General features: G+C 42.5%; 1 long non-coding RNA gene across 1 annotated transcript; it reads left to right on the top strand.

Moving 5' to 3' along the window:
- Positions 1-8,210: 8,210 nt before the first annotated feature.
- LOC309829832 lies at positions 8,211-14,248 on the top strand. Its single transcript, XR_014297435.1, has 4 exons — positions 8,211-8,347; positions 9,946-10,195; positions 11,759-11,810; positions 13,997-14,248. It is a non-coding gene; the product is annotated as an uncharacterized lncRNA (long non-coding RNA).
- Positions 14,249-14,463: the final 215 nt, after the last annotated feature.

The following is a 14,463-nucleotide window of genomic DNA, read 5'->3' as shown; positions in this document are numbered from 1 at the left end:
AATATTATCTGATTTGTGAGAAGGTTCTTATTCTTTCCATGTTATAGGGAAGGATCTTCATGTGATGGAGCTAAGATTTAAAACTACTGATGGCAAAGCCTGTCCCTGTAGGAGGCACCCCTTAGAGCAGAACCCCTGCAGGTGAGTCTGAATCCAAAAGTTTGGCTCATGTCAGGGAAATATTTGAGGGCAAGATGGGAGAAGAGTGTTTCAGTGTGCCTTTAAGCACAGGCAGGTAATCCTTTACTCTGCCTGCTAGGGAGAGGGGTCCATGCGTACTTAGGGGGTTGGGGGGTCAAGTGAGGATATAGATATATCTCATCCCATACCTTGATCTCAAGCTAGAGACATACAAAAATTAAAAGACCTGGATTTTAGAATAACCAAAACAAATTTCTACAGATTTCAGAGTCTCACAGTGTTTGAGAAATTCTGGCTGCCCTATATCCTGACCAGTGAACCTAATCCACCCAGATGGTGTTCCAAGGGCTTGGAGCCAAAACTGGGCAAAAATGCCCGCCTAAGAATTTCTTATTGTTCTTCTGCAATGCAACATGCAGATTGGACTGTAGGCAAGAAGGGAGAGGGAAATGACTGGAAAGAAGCATTCCAGTTAGAAGCTGAAACTGAAAGGAAATTCATGAAACTCTTGATAAACTTCCTGTCACAACAGAATTAACAAATCAGACATCCTCAGGACTATAACTGTGGGAAAAAAAATCATTTAAAAACTAAGATGCCAAGCATTAAAAACAAAACCTAATAAAAACAAAGTGATTTTTTTCAGAGGTGTGAGTGAAGAATAATTTGGAGAGCTGAATCTTCTCTGGTCTGGAAAAAAAAAAAAAGTTGGTAAGTTCCATTTTCAAAGCTTTTATTTATAAAAATGAAACAAAAAAGGGATTTGAAAACAGTCAGATCAGTGATCTTTTTGGCTTAAGAGTTTTTCTTTGCTTCAAATTTGCAAAACTTATTAGTTTTGGTAGCTATTTTATAGATCAACTGACGCATTCATTCATTCATTAAGGAATTCATTGAGAACTAGATATTGTGCTAGGTGCAAGGAGTAGGTATAAAAAGGCAGTCTCTTCTCTCAAGAGGAGGGGTAAGAAAATGGACACATACAAATATCAAAGGAGCTAACAGCTAGAACTGATGTATGTAAATGACATATCAAAGCCAGTAGGAAGAGTCCAAGGGGAGGGAGGAGACAGGCGGATGATCCAAGGCAATCTGTGATTCCAGCCTCAAATTAAAATCGATTTTTAAAAGAGTTTTATGATGATTCCTTAAATTATAAGTAGTTCCATGTTTTTCTGTTTTCAAAGTAAAATTTGGCTAAAGCTCTGACAGAAATATACATTAATATTGGCTACTACTATAATAAATTACGTTTAGGCATCTTGCTTAGATTTCCATTTGGGGCTAATTGCTTTTTTAATAGCTTCATAAACCGTCACTTGTAAATCACTGACTATTGCTTTCTAACTATCACAAACCAAACACATAGCACTGTTCTTCATTAATCAATGTGTTGTAGAAATTAGGTTCGTTTTTTTCTTTTCCTAATATCTTTAGTCAAAGGAAGAGTGGCAAAGATATAGAGGCCAGTTACTGTGGAGACCCTGCAAAGAAGTCTTAAATCACAGAGGTAATCACTAACAATTAGGACGTTGTTCTGATTAGTTGTAGGAAGTACTTCTAACTAGTTTAGAAGTTTCTTGCATATGACTAACCGTCTTAATGTAACACTGTATTAGGAATATAAATACTTTATTTCCTTCTAACTGCATTTTTGGTGATCAGATCTATGTTTGAACTATCCAAGATCCCCTTAAACGTTAATGGATTAGATGTTACAAATAAGAAAATGATTTTTCGTGAACTCACCTATACAGCTTACCAGTTCTCGGTGTTTGTTTAGTATTCTACGTGGAATTTAAACTGGTCAAAAATTAAATTGCGTATCATGTAAAGTTTCCAAAGAAAAGAGAAAAGCAAAAGATTCAAACTTCTCTTTAGGAAAGCAAACTTCTCTTTTCCGCAGATGGGGATTCTCAAGAGATTGATCTTTCGATTTGGGGCAAGTCAGTTAACATTCTACTCCTCTGTAAACACAAAAATGGGAAATAGTGCAGGCCTATTATTTTTAAAAGTGGTTTTAGGAGAAATTTTTAAAGATGCACGAAAGTACTGTGAGATACCGTGATACATAAAGCAATAGAAAGATGATTTCCAAATATTAGCCATTGGAAAGACCGATTTTAATCCCACACCCCTCACCTCTAATACAGGCCTCAGCTCTGCAGCCCATTCATTCAGTAAAAATTTAGAAAACACCGTGTATACCTGGGGCTGTGACAGGTGTCATTCTGCAAGTTTGGCTCCCATCCCGCAACAACTCTCATGGTTTCTCTACCCCATCCCAACACATATGTCATATGGCCTATATATCTCACTTGGTTATTCAGTTAGTTCTTATACACCACAGCTAAAATCTCAGAAACATGTGGCATAAATGGAAAATTGAATTTAGATTAATGATCTTCGAACATTTAGATTAATGTAACCACAAGTTTTCCTTGTGGAGGCAGGAATCACTGTGGACATAATTCCCTTTGTATCCGTACCATCCTCACCAGGCCACAATCTTAATTTGGGATTCTTTTGTAACAAAGTATCAGCAGAAGAATTTCACACATTTGAAGAATTTGAAAATTACCAAGTTTAAAAATCCTTAAGGCAGCATATTTTCCCCATAGTAATAGTCCAATATAAAAATTTCTTATGGATTATACAAAGAAACGCAGGGGACATCCTTTATGAAAGAAGTGGGGGTTCATAATACCTGATATGCAGGTAACTTCTATAAAAACAAAGATAAACTATGGAGCCTTTATCCAAAGAGCCCCATTAAAAAAAAACCAACCAAACAAACAAACAAAAACCTTGTGTTTTACCAAAGGACCTCCTAAAGTAAAAAAATCAAAGCAATTCGTATAAACAAAATATGATTTCAATCACGTACAGCCTATGACGAACTTCCACATTCTGGTCTCGAACCATTATTTAAACTACACTTGTGGGAATTCCCTGGCCGTCCAGTGGTTAGGACTCCAAGCTCTCACTGCCAAGGGCAGGGTTCGGTCCCTGCTCGGGGAACTACAAAATCCCAAAAGCCACGTGGTGAGGCCAAACACAACAAAAAAACCCTACATTTGCTAACTCCCTACCTGTTACTCCTCTAACAGGAATGAAAGATACTGGAAGGCAGTGACCTGGCTTTCACTTCGAGGAGACGACATAGTCAGATGTGGCGTCTGGCCTTGAACAGCCGTGCGCTCTTGCCTGCCCACTGCCCCGAGCCACGGTTTTTTTCTGGTGTCAAACAGGGGTAATATCCCCCATGTCACTCAATAATAGTGAAGATGAAAAGAGATCAAGGTCAGCGTCCATCAGAGGTCTAGGCCAGTGCCGACGTGCATTAGGCACCTTTAAACCCCCCGCACAGCAACCCCTCCCTGTGGGAAGAATGCTGAGCCGGCAGAAGGCAGCTCGCTCTGGTTGCCTCCCTCAAACCCACAGCTCCCCGTTCCTCCCTCCCAAAGGGGCAGAGCTGTACCTCCTCAGGTGTAAAGGTGATCCCTCAGCTCAGGTGGCTGGTCCTCCTACATCCTCAGGCACTTTGCTCCAGGAGGTCCCCCGGAGAGGGGAGAATGATGCTTTCTGTGTTTCCTTCAATCTCCTGGGGCTGACTCCTTTCTTTAAACCTTAAACACATTCTAGTTTCTTGCTTTAAAAAAGAAAGGAAACGTCTTTGACTCCACCTCCAAGACAGTCCTATCTTTTGCTTCCCCTTCAAGGCCACTTCTTGCAAAGTTGTTTGAACTGGCTGCGTCTGGGTCCTCACCTCCCACTCACTCCTTCTTTTACTTGATTTTGACTTCCAACTGCACCAAAGCGAAACGTTTGTCAGTAAATCCCCAGCGATTTCCTTGTTGCTCCTTTCAGCGACTACTTCTCGGTCGTTATCACATCTGTAGCATTCCTAGCTCCTTGGGGCTGGGGCACCAATGGTGACTCCCTTCCACGACTCTGCCGGAGACTCTGACACCCTGGTCTCCTGTCTCACCTCCCCCGGTATCCTGTGTGAGTTTCTCTTCCTCTGGCCATCCCCAGATGTCGGTCTTTCTCAAGGCCCACTCATTGGCTCCTTTCTTCTTTTCTTCAACATTCTTTCCTTTGGATTCATCCACGCTCTTGGCGTCCATCCGTAAGGTGAACACACACTCCTAATTGCCCCAGCTTTTCTGGTTTACGTCTGCTTTCCCAGCGTAATCGTTAATAGCGACCCTCCCCCTAAATGTCCCATTTGGGAAGGAAACAAATGATACAGTCCCCATGTCAATTACTATTTGTATGCAGATGACTCCGAATTGAGGCCATAAAGCACAGAGGCTGAGGGGGTGGGCCCTCGAGTCAGCCCTCTGGGTTTATATCCTGCTCCACCACTTACTAGCCTCTGAGACCCTGGGTAGAGTAACACTTCAGAATTTTGACCTGTAAAACAGGAATACTACTATAGATTTCTTAAGAAGTGAGGGTTAAATGAACACATGTAAAGTCCTTAACATGAGGTCTACCATATTTTTAAGTGCTCAGTAAATTTAGCTAGCCCAAACTTGTCTCCTGAGTGCCTGACATCTTCTGGTGAGTAGAATAAGGTGAGTTCAGGTGAGTTCCAAGTGGGGGGGGGGGGCAAGGAGTGACTTAGTCTGCGTGACTTGGTGACTTAGACTTACCACTTCTAAATTCTCTGGATGCCATTATCCTCCCATCAAACTGTGGCTGAATTCCTAACATAATTCTCTTGTGACCTTTGAACAATCTTCCTAAAGGTAAATATCGATCATCCGTGAGAATGATGGCATATTTTGCTGTGCATTTTCAGAGAACTGCTCTATAATTTACGCTTGCAACACTGGCTGGGGATAACTAGGTGGAAACAAACTGCTTCTAAAACGCTTGGGTCAAGTCATTTTTATTTTTCATGACTGTGGCCGTTGTCACTGTTCGTAAAACATCAAAATCCTTCAGGGACAGCCTGGATATAGGCCGGTTCAACTATTTCTTGGCAATAAAAAAATAAGATGTAATTTTTGAAAATACGCTTTAGGGAGGAGAACGTTGCAATATATTTTAGGAGGCTGAGGGCAGTAATCAATTTCACCTCTGTTTTAGATTTTACGGTTAAATTTTCTACTTCCCATACATTTCTCTTAATCCTTAAGGAAGTGTCTTATTTTGATTGAAATACTCTCTAAAATGGGAGAGTTTTTATCGTATACGTGTTTTCTCATATTTCTCAATTTCATATCTTCACTTTCATCTGATACGCTAGCATAACTACAACATTTTGCATTTATAAACTTTGTTTTTTAACCTAGGGTATGATCATTCCTTCTGTGCATCTCTCCAAAGCCTGTGGATGAATTATAGAGCTTGCGTATACCCAGAGGGCTTTTTCTTACCTCTTCATGTTTGCTCCATGACTCAGCATTGAGCGTTCCCTAACCCCTTCTCCTTTTGAAATTCTGTTCCTTCTTTAAGACCCAGTTTAGAGTACAATTCTGTCTGAGAGCCTTTCCTAGTTTCCCAGACAGAAAAATCTCCCCTTCCTCTGACAGTTGCCTCTATTTAGCACTTGGTTCTGTTTTGTTCTATAATTACCTGTCCATGTGTATTTCTACCCCAGTACATCCCAGTCCTGGGTGGCAGAAATAGGTCTCACCCATCTTTGTACCCCTCATGGACCAATGGTTATTATCCATTGAGCATTTACCCTGTGCAAGGCCTATTCTATTCTCATGACCTAGTGAAGTAGAAACTATTATTATCTCCATTTTATGGGTGAGTAAAGTGAGGCTTGGAGAAGTTATGTCAATCATCCAGGGTTGTACAGCTAGTAAGAAGAGGCAGCACCTGTCCCTTATGGACGGTGAATCTACTGATGGATTAGATTAGCTTAAGATTTTGTTTTGCTTCCTTAGGAGGACATATGGCTCCAGAGCCCAGGCTTTTAACCTCAGCTATACAGATTTATTGAAATCAAGAGGAAAAAATAATCTTACCTAGGAAAAAAATTTGCATGTAATTTTCCTTTTTATTCTCTGTCGTAAAACAAAACAAAGCAATGCCGTGTGCACAGCTTTCAATTCTTCCATGTGAAAACAAGGCGGTTATGAAATCAACCTAGTTGTTTCCGTCACCGATAGTCAGCTCTTCTTCTGAGTGGGTCAGTGGGAAAGTCAGTGCTGCCCTAAAGCTACATCAATGTTTCAAACTTTTCTATTCTTACGTTGCCTACTCTAGATTCTAACTACTCTAGGTTCAATGGCTGAGTAAAAGTTTCCATGACTGAAAAGAGTGTGGGTGGTGGTGCTAATAATGACTAAACTGCTTTCAACTGATTAACAGGTTGGATCCTGAAAATTCTGTCTTCGGGAATGGCCACAAAAGCCCATTTAACCAGCCATGCGAACCCTAGGCTGAGTCAGCAGGCGGAGGGTTTCTGCCACTGCCAGTGCTGACTTTATCTCTGTGTGTTCAACCTTGAAATGGAAGAAACGGCCCCTATGTTTCTCTAGGGAGATTGCCCAGAAGAGCTTTTAAAATGAATATTATTTTATTATTGCTGTGGGTAGTATTATTAATATTACATAGTATTGAGATACTAGGTGCGATAGTGTTTCAATGGCGAACAAAGCTCTTGAATGGAAAAATAGGATTCTCAGAGCCAGTCTCTGTCTGCCCTGCTGCCTAGTACCTCTCTTTGGTAGGGGGATCTGGAAGCCCTGGGTTCTCACTGCTTTCCGTGTACATTTCCCCAGTTTCTTTTTTTTTTTAATTTTTATGTTTTTATGGGCCATGAAAAGGTTTTGTTCTTACTTTCAGAAAGCGTTTTTTTAAATTTTGTTTTTTACTGGGGTATAGTTGTTTTACAATGTTGTGTAACTTTCTACTGCATAGCGAAGTGGAGTTCCCTGTGCTATACAGCAGGTTCTTATTAGTTATCTATTTTATACGTATTAGTGTATGTATGTCAAAGATTTCCCCAGTTTCAAGCCCAAGGCTGGGAACAGGAGGAGGGCTGAAGCGCAGGAGGGGAGGGGGCTGAGGAAATGAGAATCTAGGCTGGAGAACTGAAGGCACCGGCTCGCTTCTGACACCAGAGCTTTCCCAAGTCGTGCTTTCCTCCCTTGAGACCTGAGCTGGGACCGAAGAGTTTCTTCCTGCCACATGCTCAGGAGAGCTCTCAGCTTCTCCCTTATCCCTCAGTAACAAAACTAAGCTAACAGCGCTGCCTACCTCAGGGTTAATTGTGGAAGTGAAAGGAAATGCTCTGTAAACTCCACGATGTTAATTGTTGTTACTCAGAGTCAGCTCAGCAATTTGGGGGATGGGATTTAGCAGCGAAGGGAGCTTTCCAATGAAATCTAGTCTTTAGCTTATTATTTGCTAAGTTAACTTGTTACTTAGTCACGTTATTTAGTACTCACTCCGACAGTATGTTCAGTATTTATTCCTCTTAAGACCCGTATGAAATTGGTGCTTTATTCTCTCCATTTTACACGTTCGAAAATTACAAGATTGAGTCATCGCCCAAGGTCATCCATTTTATAAAAGGTGGATCTGGGAGTCATAACTGATGCCAAGCCGTTGTGGTCAACCACAACATACAAGATGACACAGACAATAGACGTGTCACCGCCTTTCTCCAGTTCACAGCTGGCTGTTTCCTTGCACTGTACGCTTTTAGAGACTTAGTAGCTTATCAGTCACAAATCCTTATTACAAAATAATATTACAATAATAATGGTTGTCTCTCTAGGGCTCTTCAGTTAAGTGGGGGTACGGTGGACTGGGCTAGGATGGTGACTTCTTCCTATACAAAGTGCCCAAGAAATGAGGATCCTGAAAAAGGCTGGTCAGAAATGCAAAATTAATGCTTAAAATAAAATGGAAAAACTGGAAAGTACTTACTCATTAAAGTAACTGGTGATTAAAAAATGTGCCTCTCAGTTGATTCTAGTTCTTTTCCTAGACAGACTCCTTTCTCAGCTGGAGGTTGACGTGTCAGGTTGGAGAGCCCAGAGCCTGGGCTGCAAGGCAGATAAGTTCACCTCTGGGTGCTGCTCCGTTTGTGAGCCAGCGTCTGGGGAGAAGAGGCCATTTCTGGAGGCATCTGGGGCAAATGACACGAGACAGCATTTACTTTCTTGCATTACGAAGTGGAAGACTAATGACCGAAGCTTTAAGAACTGGGCAAATACGAAAACACAAAGTGGTAAGTAAATCAAAATACAGCATCTTCCTGGAATTTGGCTCTGAGCTAGTTTTCATTTCACATTTCTCAGTAATTTGGGTGTAATGTGTATTGACTCTTGCTTGGTTTCGTTCTAACAATTCAGACCTTGGGCTCTTGTTACCCTTACTTGTGTGGTTTGTTCACAGCTGGGAAAGCTATTAGAGGGGGGGAAGGAAGGAGAGACAGCGAGGGGCCGGGAGGAAGTGAGGAGAGAGACACAGGAAATGATGAGAGGAAGATTGCTCCCTTTTCTAATTAATTTTTTAAGGTCATAATCTTGCACTTTTGTGTGGGGCATTGCAGTTTACAAACCACTTTCAGATCGCTTCCCTTGCTCCTCCCACGCACTGTGGGCGGAAGAATAGACCATTACACAGCTGCAGAAGGCAAGGGGCCTCAGCCACAGGCCTCAGGTAAACACAGAAAGTGGCAGAGCCAGGACGCCTTCTCTCCCGCTGCATTTGAAACCAGCAGGTGACGGAGGGGGAAAAGGGAAGTGGTCCTCTGATTGATTAGATAAGCTCAGAGCTTTGTTTTGTTTTGGAAGGACCTGATTTGGAAGCGAGGAAGATCATATCACATCCCCTACAGATACCAAGACAAAAGGGACGGAGGAAATAAATCATAAAAAAAGAGAAAATGAAGTTTTAAAAGTTCTCCCCAAATGGCGAACCCTCTAGAGGTGTGTCAAACATTTTAGGATAGAATGTGTCTCCACTACATTAAATGGTATAAAATACCTAATGAACAAGAGTAACAGATTCCAAAATGGTCCTGAAATACATGCCCTTCATGCCTACATGGCTTTTGTGTTTAATGCTATGTTTTAGGTAAACTGGCCGATAAAGCAACGCAGTGGTCTTTTTTTGAAAAATACCAGCTTACTTCACTGACTGCTCAATGTATGGCTTAAAAATTAATCCTACACATTACCCATTGTTTTGATCCTCTTATCTATAGCCACAAATCAAATTATTTCACAGTTTTTCCATGAGTTTTAATACAATCAGTATTGTGTCTCAAGGCAGGGCTGCATCTAGAACCCAGCTGATAACTTTAGTATTTTAAAATTCAGAGTAATCTATGACATAATTTGAAAACTTGCCATTATTTGATTCTTGCAATTCTATAAATGAGTTGCAGATCTTTCCAGTTCTCTAAATTCCAGCTAGTGTGTACTTTGTGAGAATAAAAGAACAATTTAGAGGATGACTAAAATTCACATAATTATCCTAAGACCAGAGAATAGAGGAGCTGTAATAATGCAAATGATAATCTTGCCTGTACTCTTTAAATTTAAAATGAATATTTTTGAGACCAAGCAACAGATTTTCCAACGATTTTCTTACTTCCAAGAACTTATTATGATACATGGAGACAGTTATGATTGCTATCCTGGCCCCATTTCATGTTCCGTAGCTCAGTGAGCTGCCTTTCTCATCCACCAAACCTGGCTTTTTCCTAAAAAATAATGAGAACTACCCATGTATAATGTTTTACACTTAGAATGTGCTATCTCGCAACAGATCCCAGTACATAAAGTAAGCCAAGCTCTAATTATTATCTTCACTTTGTAGATGGTGAAACTGAGGCCCTGGGAGAGCTTAAGTGACTTAAATCCCCTCGGTGATCAGCATAGGATGGAGTGTTTCCGTCTGCAGGGAGTCATCGTCGCTGCCCTCTGGGGGCTTGGGGAGTTGGGGGGCGGGGAAGGCCACACAGGGCACACTGCCCTCATTGTGATTCTTACATTTTTCTTATTTCTAGAAGCTATTTAATGCACATGGCACAAAACTTCAGAAGGTACAACTGGTATATGAGAGAGAAGTAAGTCCCCCTCCCTTTCTTGTTCCCTAATCCCTCAGTTTTCTTTCTAGAAACAATACTGTCATCAGCTTCTTGTCTATTCTACCAGAAATATTCTATACAGATATTCTATATCTCTCTGAAATATTTTATTCTCTTTCTTCTTTCTGAAAGAGTCAACTTCCCTTTGCACTGAAGGCAGTTGTTAGGAAAGAAAATGAGCATCACTTAGAACCAATGTTAAACTGCAGAAACTGATCTTTGGTAAACTGATCACCCAGAATGTTCCAAACACTCAAATGTTTTCAAAAAACTCAAGACTCACAACAGCCTGTAAAAGGAGGTGGGCTGCTGTCCCCGTGGCGTGCTATCCCATCTGGGGACCACTCAGAAACCCTGATCTTTTTTTTTTTTTTTTTTTTTTGCGGTATGCGAGCCTCTCACTGTTGTGGCCTCTCCCGTTGCGGAGCACAGGCTCCGGACCCGCAGGCTCAGCGGCCAAGGCTCTCGGGCCCAGCTGCTCCGCGGCATGTGGGATCCTCCCGGACCGGGGCACGAACCCGTGTCCGCTGCATCAGCAGGCGGACTCTCAACCACTGCGCCACCAGGGAAGCCCCCAGAAACCCTGATCTTGATTTGTGATTTGGTGACTGCATGTCTGTTGACGGTGAGGATTGGAGCCAGAGCTATAATGCTGTGAAATAAAGTGAACTGTCAGATCACTGGCTTTGGGGCCAAACAGACTTGGGTTTGAAACCTGATTCTGTCACTTGTAGCTGCATGTCTTTGGTAGTCAATTAACTCCTCTGTGACTCTGATTTTCTCATCTGCGAAACAGGGATAGAAATAAGCACTACAGAGATGCAAAGATTAAACGAGAAAAAGAGACAAGAACCAGGTACACGGTGGTGTATAATAAAATATATCTATATCATTAACCATGGCTCATTTATTCTTTCACTCATTCATTCAAAATAATCGTGGTAGGCAGTATTAGAGGTGCTAGGGATATCGCTGTGAATAACATGGAAAAAAAAAACAAACACCTTGCCCTTATATAGTTGACATTTGGGCTGAGGGGAAGCAGACAATTAAAAAGTAAGTAGAATAATATGTTATATAAAAGAAAAGAGGAACATGATTGCTGCATGGGGAGGATGTAGGGACTGTGGGTTGGAATTTTAAATGGTGTGGCGACAGGGTTCATAACACTGTACCCTAGAATACAGCACCTCAACATACTAAATATTCTAAGCTGAAAGAATGTGAGAAAGCAGCAGGTACTGGAAGGACTCTCTGATGCCCCCTGAAGCAGGTCCTAAGACCCTGTGTGGGAGGGGCCCTCGCTATACTCATAAGAAAGGAGCATCCTTATCTCTGAAGACAAAGGGACTCTGAGAGGAATTCCAACAAACTGGCCTTGTTAAGTTCCCTCTGTTCTCCGCCCTTAGCTCTTACCCTTTGTCCTATCAACCTTCATCAAACCCAGTGTGAAAACACTCAGGCTGAACCTTCTTTAGGTCTTCATTTCCTTTGGAAGGCTACTTTCTAGCTTTTCTCCTGTTAATCTGTCTTTTGTTACAGAGACCCAGCTGAGAACCAGAAGACAGAAGGGACCAGCAGTATCCAGAGAGAGGTAAGGGGGCAAACCACGTGGAAATCTGTGGGGAGAAAGCTCCAAGCAGAGAGAACAAGTAGGCGAGCGTGACTAGACTAAGTGAACAAGGGAGGGGGACACGGGAGACACACTCAGGGAAGAAGGGAGGCAGATCAAGGTCATCGAAAGGACTTGGGCTTTTATTTTGGGAGCTGTTGTGCAGGGTTTGAGCAGAAAATCAACACCACTTTAGTCTAGACTGTCCGGGGTAAGAGGGGAAGGAGGGGGACCAATTAGGAGGTTACTGAGTAAGGCAGGAGTTGAGCCTTAAGCCGGAATGACATTAGCCAAGGAATGAGAAAGGGTCAGATTCTGGATATATTTTGAAAGTAGAGGTGGTAGGATTTGCCTGTGGAGATTAGATGGGGTGTGAGAAAAGGAGGGAAGACAACGGCTAGCTCCATGGCTCTTGGCCTGAGCAACAGGAGGGATGAAGTTACTGGATGAAGTTACTGAGATGGAGAAACTTTGGGAGAAACAGGTTTGGGGGTGGAGGGTTTGTTCTGTTTGAGATTCCTTTTATGGAGCTGAGGGAGAGGACCAGGCTGGAGATAGCAGTTTGGTTTGGGTTTGGATGCTGTTGCCAATGGAGACGGTGAAGCTAGAGAAGAAAAGCTGTCTGAGAATTGAGCCCTGGGGCGCTCCACACCTGGGAGGTCAGGAAGAGGAGAAGGAACCTGGAAAGGGACTGAGAAGGAAGAGTCTGTGAAGCAGGAAGAAGAATGTGTGAGGTCCCAGGAGCCAAGAGAAAAACACGTGTGTCGAGGGAGGACTCCAAGGAGGGATGGTCTGAGTCAGAGATAGCTGATAAGTCAAGTGGGATGTTTGGCCATTGGCAGGACATTGGGAACCTAGACAGAGTGGTGGGGAAAACTGCAGGTTAGAGTGGTTAAGAGACAATGGGAGGAGAATTGGAGGCAGTGCCCCCCCCCTCGAGAGGAGTTTTACTCTAAAGGGAAGCCAAGAGAGAGAAGTCAGCTGCAGGGGAAGTGGTGATAAGAGAGTTTTTGTTTCGTTTAAGATGGGGAACAATGGTAGCGTGTTTGGATGCTTACAGGAATGATTCAGTAAACAGGGAAAAACAGATGCTGCAGGAGGAATGGGGAGAATTCTGGAGCCATGCCCTTGAGTTGGCGAAAGGGATGGGCTCTAGTGCCCAGGTGGAGGGCTTGGCCTTGGGTGGGAGCGTGGACAGTTCAACCAGAGAAACGCCAGGGAAGACGCACGATGTGGAGGTGACAGCTGGCTGGGGTTTTCCTGATTGCTCTTTTCTCAGTGAAATAGGCAGCAAGGTCCAGGTCACCAGTTGAGAGTGAACCTGGGGAAGGTGGGATTAGAGGTTTGAGGATGGAGAAGAAGGTATGAAATAGGTGTCTGGGGGATCAGGAGGCTGCCATTACTCAACAGTACGGAGGCCCACCTAAGGCTGGGAGCCCTTATTTCGACTGAGGATGCCCAGCAGGGGTGGTTGGTTTTCTCTAGTCTGTTTTCAGCCATGTGGGTGCAGGTGCAGAGTGGGCAAGAATGGTATTTAGTCGGATTGCGGGTTTGCCTTTCAGTTTCTATTTACGTTAATGTGCCATTAGAATTTTATAATTTATTTTAAACCATGATTTATTTAAAAGCAAACTCACAGAAGTGAAATATAATTTAGTGAAAAAGTATTCTGAATATAAGGGCAGAAATGATGGTTCCTTTAATATTAACAACTTTTTAATAGTTCCAGCCACAGATTAATTTAGACTTATCTTTCTATGAGCCATTATCATTATAGCCACATTTTCTATTTTAAGGAACACTTATTTTTCTTATCTTCTTGGAACTGAGTGTTTCAAGCAGGCCAGAAATCAGCCCACTAAATATTTACTTATAAATGCACTTATTTCAGCCAGCTGGTGTGTGTTTGTGTTCAAATCAATGCCTGGTTACCCTAAAAAGAGGACCAAATTTGGCAAATCACAAAAAATATGTGTTTTCTTTGCTTGTATGCCTTGAAACAGTACGTATTTTTGATCATTTCTCTTCAAAGCATTTGCATTTAGCACTTTCAAGCACATATGAATAATTTGTTTCTTTGGGGGCACAAAGTCTTCTATGAGAATATATTAAGAATTTTGAGGGCTTCCCTGGTGGCACAATGCTTAAGAATCCACCTGCCAATGCAGGGGACACGGGTTCAAGCCCTGGTCTGAGAAGATCCCACATGCCGCAGAGCAGCGAAGCCCGTGCGCCACAACTACTGAGCCCGCGCTCCACAACTACTGAAACCTGTGCGCCTAGAGGCCGTGCTCCGCAACAAGAGAGGCCACCGCAATGAGAATCCTGCACACCACAACGAAGAGTAGCCCCTGCTCGCCGCAGCTAGAGAAAGCCCGTGCACAGCAAAAAAGACCCAATGCAGCCAAAAGTAAATTAAAAAATACATAAATAAAAAGAAAAAAATTTTTTAAAAAAAGAACTTTGAGACTGGATCAAAACTTCTCATGAGCTGAATTTAGTAACTGGACTCAATTCTGCACTAATTCGGTATATGCAAACTTCTGTGTTGTAGAGGAACAAGGCTAGAGTTGCTAGAGTTTGGGAGGTTACAGGCTGGCAAGAGCCCAGGTCGTGGTTTCACCAGGATGGATGG

The sequence above is a fragment of the Grampus griseus genome (assembly GCF_964374135.1).
Source record: "Grampus griseus genome assembly, chromosome: 11".
Classification (NCBI taxonomy): domain Eukaryota; kingdom Metazoa; phylum Chordata; class Mammalia; order Artiodactyla; family Delphinidae; genus Grampus; species Grampus griseus.
The sequence above is the reverse complement of the archived record's forward strand: the minus strand, read 5'-3'. Positions and strand labels throughout refer to the sequence as shown.